At 34.1% G+C, this 12,412-nt stretch overlaps 1 protein-coding gene across 2 annotated transcripts in view; it reads right to left on the reverse strand.

Moving 5' to 3' along the window:
* The window catches only part of CNTN1 (contactin 1), a 359,783-nt gene that overhangs the window by 268,047 nt on the left and 79,324 nt on the right, over window positions 1–12,412 (reverse strand). For both annotated transcript variants that reach the window (XM_045873624.3, XM_045873625.3), the window contains exon 2: window positions 11,709–11,756. The gene's annotated coding sequence lies outside the window, so the exon portion shown is untranslated. The remainder of the gene's footprint in view (window positions 1–11,708; window positions 11,757–12,412) is intronic.

Here is a 12,412-nt window from a genome sequence, read left to right on the forward strand (position 1 = left end):
AAATGTATTCTTGCCTCACATTTCTGAGAAGGAAACCCATCATTTCAAGTGCTCATGAAAATTTCTAAGCAATTTAAGTGTTGTTGACTGATAGCTGATTCAGTAATCAAAATGCAAATATATGGATTAGAATTTTATCTCCTCTCTTTGCCAAGCTTCTGCTCAGAATAATAACATTAGTATGATAGCAGAAAATCATACCAGGAAATTTAAAAAACAGATTATGTTATCTACATATGGAAAAATCAATCTTAAAGTAATCACTAAATCAATAATTACATAGCAACTGGTATTTATCTATAGGGCATTATGCTGAATAATCTGTGGAGGTTTGAAAGATGCACAAGACATAACTCTCTTCCCTTATGTCTTATAATCTCACTTGGGAGATATATATGAAAAAGAAAAGAACAATAAAGGTTTAGACTAAAAATTAAGAATACAGGACAAAGGAAGAAATTAAAATGTATTAAGTGTCTACTAGGTCGTAGGCACTGATAGGTGCTTCATGTATGTCACCTCATTAATTCTCATGATGTATCTGATGAGGCAGAACCTAAAAGGAAGAGAAGCTTCTCTAGTGAACTTAAAAAGTCAACTAGAGAGAGTTTCTTTTTAAAGAGTTATTTTCTTTGTCTTAGCAACCTAGTAGGTACTTATTTCCCTGGGGAAAGGTAACAATAGCACATTTTATGACCTGCTAAATTATGGCTCACTCCTCTAAAAGAGGGTCACTGAGTAGATTTTCCAAGAGGTTATTTGGGGTCAGAGAATGATCCTTTTGTGACTTAATGTTATTGGAACCACTTTGAAGGATTTCTGTTCTTGAGGTTGTTGTCAGGAAAGGATACCAGGAGCCTCAAAGGGATCACCATGAGGCAAGGGAGAGCATGGCCATAACCCAAGCTCAGAACCATGGTTCAGAGACTCCTGAGGAAAGGCTGAGGCTGGCAATCTTTTTCCTGTCCTGACCATGGTATGACAGTAGACATTGCAGGAACAATGGCTGAACTTCTTCTGGATGACAGATGGAATCATGAAACCCATGAGTGTGCAGGGATTTATTTTAGTCAGGACCTCCCAGTAACAGTGCAAAATCATCATTTGGAATGTGCTGGGGCACCAGTTTTCCATAGTAACTCCATGTGTAATGACAAAAAGCACCAGATGGACTTCTTTCTGTCTGCTTGGGATTTGGAAGCAGGGCAGCCCATATCTGATGGAGTAGTCTTCTGGGAATCTTGGACAATGAAAGTGGGCACAGAGAAGACTTCAAAATGGAAACATTGGTCATCCTGCTAATATAGGCATGCTAATTCAAAGTTATTTAAAAAAATAAAAGAGATAAGACTGCATTTGAATTCCAGTTGTTTTTATTTTTTTATGGTGAGATAAAGGCTCACAGAAGATTTATACCTTGTCTAAGGAGTCATGCCTAGTATTGCAAAGCTTGGATTCAAACCAATTCTGTTTGACACTAATATTCTGTGCTCTACAAAAGAGATGTCACAAGAAAATTATATATTTTCCAGATAAAACTATATATCTAGTAAGACCCAGTAAATTATTATTTGCTAATAGTTAGTAAAATGTTTTCTTAAACTCCAGATAAACATCAGTGTGCAACTCCGAAAGAAAATAAAGCTTATGTTTTCATTATGAAAAGTTACAGTCATTTTATTTTATTCTTCACTGAATCTCAGGCACTAAATCCCCTGTGCTGTCTTGGATTCCCTTTTATTGAATAAGGAATTCTTGTTCTGATGAAATGGAATAAAAAGTCATGATATTTTCTTACATTGGTCATGCTTGAAAAATAAAGCAATAGCTTTTAATATGTATTCTACAATTCATTCTAATATAATTGATGAGGAACTCAACTTACTAAACATCCAAAATAATTCAATTGTGTAACAGAAATACAACAAGGAGAGTCTGCCAAGACTTACTATAATAAGTAGGCTTTAATGACACTGACAGATACACTAGGGCTGTAATGCTTTTCCCAGTGTTTGGAAAGTGCCAGACGGAATAGTGAGCACAATTTTGGTGCTAAACAAATTACTTTTGATTGATGATAGCTGCCAAGTCCTATATAAACTGTAGCATTTAGGAGAGTCCATGGAATTGTTGAAAAAATCATATAAGATACAAGTTACACAGATATAAAGGTTTTTAAGTGACAAACAAATGAGAGAAGTCATCTTACAAATAAGATGTGCTATGGTGAACGCTGTGAATTGTGTAGGGACTGTTGAATCACAGACCTGTACCTCTGAAACAAATAATAAATTATATGTTAAAAAAGACAAAGAAGATAGCAGGAAGGGAAAAATGAAGAGGGGGAAATTGGAGGGGGAGACGAACCATGAGAGACTATGGACTCTGAGAAACAAACTGAGGGTTCTAGAGGGGAGGGGGGTGGGGGGATGGGTTAGCCTGGTGATGGGTATTAAAGAGGGCATGCACTGCATGGAGCACTGAGTGTTATACATAAACAATGAATCATGGAACACTACATCAAAAACTAATGATGTAATGTATGGTGATTAACATAACATAATAAAATTTTTAAAAAATATTAAACAAAAGGCATGACTATACTTACAACTTCTAACTGATGAAAAATTGATATAAATAGATACTATGACAGAAGGATAGATTTTTTTTTTTATATCCCCAATGCCCGGAATTGAATCTGGGGTATAGTGAACATCACAGTGAACTGATAATGATTTACTGCTGAATAAATAGATAAATATGTTATACATTTATGCTCATATTTGTTAGATATTAGATATTATATTGTATTTAAAAGTTAGATGAAGAAATACAAATAAGGCCTTCACAATAATACATAATGGGAAGAGAGAAGTGGGTAGAATGAGGTAGAAGCTGTTCACAGGGAAAGGGAATCTTCCAGATAGATCCCATATCCCAAAAACTTCTGGCTTCCATTTTAGCTATTTAGAAGTCAACCATTAATCTAATTGCCTTTCCCTTAGCAGAGCAGTCTCATGTTTTCCTAGCTGCTGCCAGTTCTTTATTGTTGGGATTCTGTGGTTTCATTTTTATGTGTTTAGATGTAATTTTCTTGTAATTTATCCTGTTTCAGTTTCCTTGTCTCCCAGGATATGACAATTAGGTATTTTTCAACAATTCTAGAAAATTCTCTGCAATTACTTCTTCAAATATTTCTTTATCTTCCTTATTTCTATTTTCTCCATTTAGAACACCAATTACACATATTATATCTTCATTCTGTTCATCATCCGTTCCATGGTCCATATTTTCTCTGGGAATTTCTATCTTTTTTCTCCTTGTGATGTTTCTCTCTTTGGATCACGAATTCTGTCTTTAGCTGGGTCAATTCTACTAAACTGTTCTTTAAGTTTGTAGCTTTGATTATAATGTTTCATTTCTATTAGATTCTTTTCCAAAACTTCTTCGCATTTTTATACTCTTTAGTTCCTTGCTCATATTTTCAAACTTTTTTTCTTTAAATATACTTTTGGTAGTTAGAATAATGCCCCCCATCCCCCTAACCCACCTCCCACAGGATGCCCATGACCTAATCTTCCAAACCTGCAAGCATGTTACTTAACACAGCAAATGGGACTTTGCACATCTGATCAAGGTAAACTCACTTGAGATGGTGAGATTTTCCTGCATTGTCTGGATGGGCCCAATCTAATCACATGAGCTCTTAAAAGCAGAGGAGAAAGGCAGAAGAATGGGTCAGAGAGATGAAATGTGAAAAGGACTTGGCCCACTGTTGTTGGCTTTAGAAAGATAAAGATGGGGCCATGAGCCAAGAAATGCAGCAGGCTCTAGGAGCTGAGAACAAACTTCAGTTTATAGTCAGCAAGAAAATGGGAACCCCAGTTCTTATAACCATAAGAAATTGAACTCAGTCAGTAATTTGAATGAGCAGATAACTGATACTCCCACAGAGCATCGAGAAAGGAATATAATCTGCCACTCTTAGTTTTAGCCCAATGAGAACTATACTGGAGTTCTAATCTATACAACTGTAAAATAAGAAATTTGTGTTGTTTTAAACCATTAAGTTTGTAGCAATTTATTAGCAGCCGTAGAAAATTATTACAGATTTCAGTATCAGAAGTGAAGTGTTGCTGTAACAAATATCTAAAAATATGGAATTGATTTTGCTATCAAGAAGCAGGCATAGGCTGGAAGAATTCTGAGAAACACGAAAAAAAGTCAAAATTTCTTTGAATAGACTGTTAACAGAAAGATGGACATTGAAGACAGTCCAAGAGGGCTCAGAAGGCAATGAGAACATGTTATTGGAAACCAGAGGAAAAGGGATTTTTTTTACAGTGGCAGAAAACTTAGCAGGACTGTGTCATGCAATTATGTGGAAAGCAGAGCTTGTAAGCAATGAATTTGAATATTCAGCTGAAAAGATTTCCAAGCAAAATGTTAAAGGTACGGACTGATTTTTTTCTTTCTCCTTAGAATAAAATGTGAAAAAAGAGAGATGAATTGATGAAGGAGTTATTAAACAAAAAGAAACCAGGACTTGAAGATTTTGGAAATTCTTAACCTCTCTGTATGTATCACAAAGATGCTAAAATTAAGAGATTATTTTGAATTTAATTTTTATTTAAAATGAAGAGATTAGTTTTCTGAGATTCTTCAGAAAGATCAAAAGATCAGAGTATTCAGGAGCAAAAAAAGACTCTTTGACAAGATTAAGGAAATGACCATAGATCCCCTCAGCCATCTCAGCAGTAGCCAAAAATAGTGAAGAAACTTCCTTGGAAAGATCTGATTGTGAGCCTCTTGTCTGATGGAGTGAATCCTGTGACATCCATGGAAGACCCAGAGTTCCTGAGAATTTTCTACAACCAAAGATACTGCTAACTTGAACTGAAAGGGGTCAGAAGGTCTCAACCTGTGATTCCTGGCTTTGAAAAAAGGGGGGGGGCACCAATGCCAAGGCATGTGGTAGCAACTGGAAGCTAGAAGAAATCCTCAACTTAGAGCCAGCAACAAAGCAAGGAGCTCAGTCCTACAACCACAAGGAACTGAGTTCTGCCAACAGCCAAATGAATAGGAAACTGATCCAATTCTCCTCTGGAGCCTCCAGAATGAAATGCATCCTGCCTACAATTTGACTGTATCTGGTGACATTTGTGCTAGTACTAGATTACTAACTTATAGAAATGTACAGTGATCAATCTTGCTGTTTTATGACACTAAGTGTGTGGTAATTTGCATTGGAAACAATAGAAAATTAACATAATATTAAACATATTTCTTTTTTTTTCCAAATCTGATCATTCCAGCATAATATACCTTTAAAAACTGTATTTTCTGTCTTTTTTTCAGCCTTCTTTTAAATCCATTTTATTCTATATGCTTTGTAAGTTTTGAATTAACTAATTTATCTCAAAATTTATCTTCAAAATATTGAATTTAGATTCATACAGAAAATTATTTCTTTTGCTCCTTCCCACCAACTATGAATCTGGAACCATTATAAATTATTGGATGAAGTGTGTTGGATCAGGTGAATTCTACAACCAAACCTCAGTGAAGGCAGTCCAAAAGTTCTGAATTCAAAGGGCAAATCCATGTCACTACACTCAAAGTCTACATAGGCATGTTTTTGATGCACGTTCTTAGTGGTAGGTTTATTTCTTGTACATCCTTACTCTTGGAGTGTTGTCCTTAAGGACCCTGGTTTCCTGAGAGATTCTTCTATTAGATTCCAACTTGGACTAGCCCTAGGCTTCACCTTCTGTCCCCAGCTTTAGCCTTGGTTACTTCTCAGGATTGCTGCTTTTGCTTTGTTTTTGTCCTCTTTAGAGTCTTTCTTTTCCTATCATCTCAGAAAAGCATTTAAAAAGAAGTGTTTTGTAGCTATGTTTTTAGAGTTTTTCATTTAACAACTGCCAGAAAATGAACTCTCTATTTTTTTAACACCTACCCAAATTTATTTTTATAAATTGAAATAATACATTTCATTGCCGGTATAACAAAGGTTTTATTACCTTAAGTAAAACTGTTAACAAAGTGATAGCTTTTCTAATCAACTTCTTAATACATTTAACAAGTAGCATTTTTTTTTCCCCTAAAGATTTTACTTATTTATTAGAAAGAGAGAGAGCAGGGAGTAGGGGTAGAGGGAGAGGGAAAAGCAGACTCCCCACTGAGCAGGGAGCCTGACATGGGCTGTGGGGGGGTAGGGAGGCTCGATTTCAGGACCCTGGGATCATGACCTGAGTGGAAGGCAGACACCTAACCAACTGAGCTACCCAGGCACCCCAACAAGTAACATTCTTGATGGTACTAATGTCAAGAAAAATAAATAGTAAATCAGAGGCAATATGTTTCACATTTTGAATGCCTACTTGCTAAAAATAGATTGATAGTACATTATATGAAGACCCTCCTCCAGACTCAAAATGAAGAAAAAAAATCACATCTTTTGAGAATCAAATTCTAAGAAATCTAAAGCCTACTATTAGTCTTTGTATTAACTTTATATTTTTCAAAAACACTGATTAAGCTTAAATCTAAATTTAGAAAGTACATCTTCTTATAGGTTTATAAAGATCTACATTCCCTTATTGATATTTATGAGCAGTCCTGATCCACTGAATCAGAAGTAATCCTATACCTTGTGCTTCTATAGCAAGGAATTATACCATGCTATAATAACTTGTTTATACATTTTTTAAACTAGACTGTGAGCCTCTTGAAAAGAGAAATTATATTGTGTAAGACTGATGAATCACAGACCTGTAGCTCTGAAACAAATACTATATTATATGTTAAAAAAAAAAAAAAAAAGAAGATAGTAGGAAGGGAAAAATGAAGGGCGGGATATCAGAGGGGGAGATGAACCATGAGAGACTATGGACTCTGAGAAACAAACTGAGGGTTCTAGAGGGAAGTGGGTAGGGGGATGTGTTAGCCTGGTGATGGGTATTAAAGAGGGCACGTACTGAATGGAGCACTGGGTGTTATACGCAAACAATGAATCATGGAACACTACATCAAAAACTAATGATGTAATGTATGGTGATTAACATAATAAAATAAAATTAAACAAACAAACAAACAAAAACAGAAACCTACCAAAAAAAGAAAAAAATATTGTGGTAGGCCCAGAATTTAGCACTGAATTTAGGTACTGAGTAAATATCTGATGAATTTAATCTATGAGTGAAAATGTTTAGTAAAATGTAAGAAGTTTATAATTCCATAGTATGTATCATTTCAACTTGTCCTTTTTTAACCAATTCTAAGAAAAAACTATTATAGTGTTGTAAAAAATATTATAGTATTGTAAGCCAGCCTTAGTGGGACATCTCTCCAAATGAATTAACTTGTAGTCTAGGTAGAGCTTCCCTTCTTTCTTTCTCTCCTGTTTGTCATCTAATTCACATGTTTCAGTACACAATGAATGAAGTTTTTATTCTGAAATAAAAAGTGATTTTAAATTGTATTTTACCTGAAACATTGTTAACAAGCTAATACCCAATAAAAGAAAATCAATATTTTCAGCACTTAAGATAAATGTTTTCTAGAGGTGAGTTTTAAGTAATTTTCATTTACTTTCTTTAAAACAATGAAGATTATATTGCCAAAGAAATAAATCCCAAACAAATAAAAACTTTGAGATTTAGAGAGTTTTGAGAGTTTAGAGAGACTATTATACAGGTTGCATCATCTCACATACATTTTTCAGGCTTATATAACTATATTTTATTTTTAAAATGTTCAGCTGAAAATGGTGTTTAAAATATGAGCCCTAAAAGGCATCCAAACTGGTAAGGGAGAAGTAAACCTTTCACTATTTGCAGATAACACAATATTATATTTACAAAACCCTAAAGACTCCACAAAAAAAACTACTAGAACAGATAAATGAATTCAGTAAAGTTGCAGGATACAAAATCAATGTACAGAAATCTGTTGCATTTCTATATACTAATAATGAAGCAGCAGAAAAAGAAATTAAGAAAACAATCTCATTTACAATTGCACCAAAAAGAATAAAATACCAAGAAATAAATTTAACCAAAGAGGTGAAAGACCTGTACTCTAAAAACTATGAAACACTGATGAAAGAAACTGAAAATGCACAAAGTAATGGAAAGACATTCCATGCTTACAGATTGGAAGAGCATATATTGTTAAAATGTTTATGTTACCCAAAGCAACCTACATATTTAATGCAATCCCTATCAAAATACCAAAAGCATTTTTCACAGAACTAGAACAAACAATCCTAAAATTTGTATAGAACCACGAAAGACCCTTGAATAGTCAAAGCAATCCTGAAAAAGAAAAACAAAACTGGAGGCATCACAATTCCAGACTTTAAGTTATATTACAAAGCTGTAATAAACAAAACAGTATGGTATTGGCACAAAAACAGACACATCAATCAATGGAACAGAATAGAAAACCTAGAAATAAACCCATAATTATATGGCCAATTAATTTTTGATAAAAAGGGGAAAAAATACACAATGGGAGAAAGACAGTCTCTTCAACTTTCCCAACTGTAGTGTTGGGAAAACTGGACAGCTGCATGCAAAAGAATGAAATTGGACTACTTTCTTACACCATACACAAAAATAAGTTCAAGATGGTTTAAAGACCTAAATATGAAACCTGAACCCATAACAATCCTAGAAAAGAGCACAGGCAGTAATTTCTCTGACATCAGCTATAGCAACTTCTTTCTAGATGTCTTCTGAGACAAGGGAAATAAAAGCAAAAATAAACTATTGGAACTACATCAAAATAAATAGCTTATGTACAACAAAGGAAACAATCAACAAAACTAAAAGGCAACTTATGGAATGGGAGAAGACATTTGTAAATGACATATCTGACAAAGTGTTAGTATGCAAAATACATAAAGAACTTATACAACTCAACACCAAAAAAACCCCAAATAATACAAATAAAACTGGGCAGAAGAGATGAACAGACATTTCTCCAAAGAAGACATATAGATGGCCAACAGACACATGAAAAGATGTTCAACATCATTCATCATCAGGGAAATACAAATCAAAACTACAATAAAATATCACTTCACACCTGTCAGAATGGCTAAAATCAGAAACACAAGAAATAACAAGTGTTGGAAAGAATGTGGAGAAAAAGGAATCCTTGTTCACTGTTGGTAGAAATACAAACTGGAACAACCTCTGTGGAAAACAATATAGAGGTCCCTGAAAAAGTTAAAAATAGAGAAGTACCCTTTGATCCAGTAATAGCACTACTGGCTTTTTACCCTAAAAACACAAAAACATGAATTTAAAGGGATACATGCACCCCTATGTTTATTGCAACATTATGTATAATACCCAAATTATGGAAGCAGCCCAAGTGTCCATCAATAGATGAATGGATAAAGAAGAGGTAGTATATATATAATGGAATATTATTCAGCCATAAAAAAGAACAGAATCTTGCCATTTGCAAGGACATGAATAGAACTACAGAGTGAATGCTAAGTGAAATAAATCAGTCAGAGAAAGACAATTGCCACATTATTTCACTCATATGCAGAATTTAAGAAACAAATCAAACAAGCAACGGAAAAAAGAGAAAGAGATAATAAAAAAAACATAGAAACACTCTTAACTATAGAGAACAAACCAATGGTTACCAGGGGTGGGGACGGGGTGATGGGGATCAAGAGTACATTTATCATGGTTAGTACTGAGTAGTGTATAGAATTGTTGAATCACTATATTGTCCACCTGAAACTAATATAATGCTATATAAAACCACACTAGAATTAAAATGAAAACTTAAAAAAATTAAAAAGAAAATTAAAAAAGAAAAAATATCAGCCCCATGTGCTTCTATTTTTATACTAATCCTTCTGTAGTTATCACCCACTCTAAAGTGGATGAAATTAGAACCCAATCTTCACCGCTTTTCTTCATGAAACTTTTTATGTCCTATAGGATATATGAATGTATGAATATGGGGCCTTGTTGATATTTCAGGTGCAAATAAGTGAAACCAAACTCACTCTGTTCTCCAACAATATTTCCTTTTCATCAGTTTTGCAATTTTCTTTTTTCTATAAGAATAAACTTGAAACATCTCTGCTCTTCCTTTCCCTTTATTCATTTTATCTAATGTATCATGAAGACCTGTCATATTTGTTTGCTTTCATGTCTTCTGGTAATAGTATGCCTCTCTATTTCCACTGCCTCTATCAGGAATAGGCTGTCATTTCCTGCCTTGAAAGGACTAAATAATTTTCAATGATCCCTCCTAATTCTAGCACTTTATTGCTAATTGTTTTTTTTAACTCGTTATCTGACCAGATTGTGGATTATTGTACTCAACTACAACAGTAAAAATCCAGTTTAGTAGTTTTTAGCTAGAGGACAATAGAGATGAAACTGGAACAATCACTTAGTATTATCCACCAAAATAGATCCACAACCTCCATCTGCTCTGGCTGTACAATTTTTATTACATTTTCCTCAAATGCTCTTCATTCCAACTTGTCACTCGAGCACAAATCTAGATCATCTTTCACAATTTTGTTAAGTGGTCTTCATACTGCAAAAAATCCCCTTCTCATTGTCCTATCAATCCAAAATTCACAAAATGCTGAACTCTTACATTCTCTAGGCAGTTTATATAGTGGGAGGAAACCAAAACTTGGTGTGGGATAGACCTCAGCTGATAACCATGCCACTCACTATCACATGACTTTAGACATGCTTCACGTTTCTCATTATAAAATGAGATTAATAATAATAACAAGAATAATAATACTTTGGCTTTAAGAATTTGTGAGGATTGTATGATATAAAGCATTTCATAAAGTGTTTAATAGAGTGCCTAGACTATAATGTGAGGTAAATAGTATTATTATTGGCACTGTTGTTATTATTAATTCCATTACATGTCCCCATTACTCAGCTCACATTTGATAACTCATCCCAGCATCTATTATTTTTAAAGATTTTATTTATTTATTAGAGAGACACAGCAAGAGAGGGAACATAAGCAGGGGGAGAGGGAGAGGGAGAAGCAGGCTTCCCGCTGAGCAGAGAGCCCGATTCGGGCTCAACCCCAGGACCCTGGGATCATGACCTGAGCTGAAGGCAGACGCTTAACAACTGAGCCACCCAAGCGCCCCTCATCCTAACATCTATTAACTCAGCAACATTGAGCACTACACTATCTGGTATTAATTTTTCTCTAATTGTTTTGTATATTTGCACAATGATTTACTCATATGGGTATTAGCAGATAGGACTCTTAGAAGACATTACTAAGCAGTCATCAAGCAGTTTATTGTATGTTTTGATATTTTTTTAATTTTTTATTTAAATTCTAGTTAGTTAACATATAGTTTAATATTGGTTTCAGGAGTAGAACTAGTGATTCATCACTTACATATAACACCCAGGGCTCATCACAAGTGCCCTCCTTAATACCCATCACCCATTTAGCCCATCCTCCGCCGACCTCCCCTCCAGCAACCCTCAGTTTGTTCTCTATAGTTGAGAGTCTCTTATGGTTTACCTCTCTTTTTTTTTTTTGATATTTTTATAAAATTGAGAAATAATGCAGAATGTTAAAATGGAACCAATATCATTATCAATATCCTTATTTTTATTCTTTAAAACACATGCACGCACACACACACACACACACACTCCAAGTAAACAGCTTACCTTAAGATTGTTCTGAATTCAGCTTCAGAAATGATCCAAGTTGGATATCTGCAAATCAATAATTATGAAATTACAGTCAATTAGCTTGAAGATAAAGATGTTTTTACTTTAACTATAATTTTTAACATTTTTTACAAAAAATTAGTTGCATTTTAATCCTCTACAAGTTTTTGTTTGTTGCTTTGACCATTGCAGTAAAGTTTTAGCATATTTTTAAAATACATTACAAAATCAGTAAACACTTTTAACTTAAAGGGATTTGACTTTTTTTATTGTTTGCAAAGCCTATTGATGGTTCATAGCCCAAATACCCTCTTATTCACCATTACTGAACTGAACTAAAAATTAACATTTTAAATAAAACAGGATAAGAACTGCTGAACTGGTCCCATTTTATGATAGTGAACACTAGACTGGAATTTATTTTAGAGAAACCTGTATCTACACCATATTCATCACACATATAGCGTGTATGCGTGTGCATGTATATGCCATATATATGTATGCATATTGGTAGATGGCACACGAATAGTCATACACATACAAATTTAAGGGAAAAAAAACAGGTAGATCTAAACATTTCATAGAGGAAGCCAAGTATTTGGGTAAAATCAACTGGATTAAATTCAACCTAGCTCAGGTTTTAAATGAACTGATATTTTGGTGATTTTAATAAAAATAATAGCAACAAAAATTGTGTGTTA

The sequence above is a fragment of the Mirounga angustirostris genome, unplaced genomic scaffold (genome assembly GCF_029215605.1).
Source record: "Mirounga angustirostris isolate CCGP_5_RB_7025 unplaced genomic scaffold, mMirAng1.0.hap1 SCAF_5, whole genome shotgun sequence".
Taxonomy (NCBI): domain Eukaryota; kingdom Metazoa; phylum Chordata; class Mammalia; order Carnivora; family Phocidae; genus Mirounga; species Mirounga angustirostris.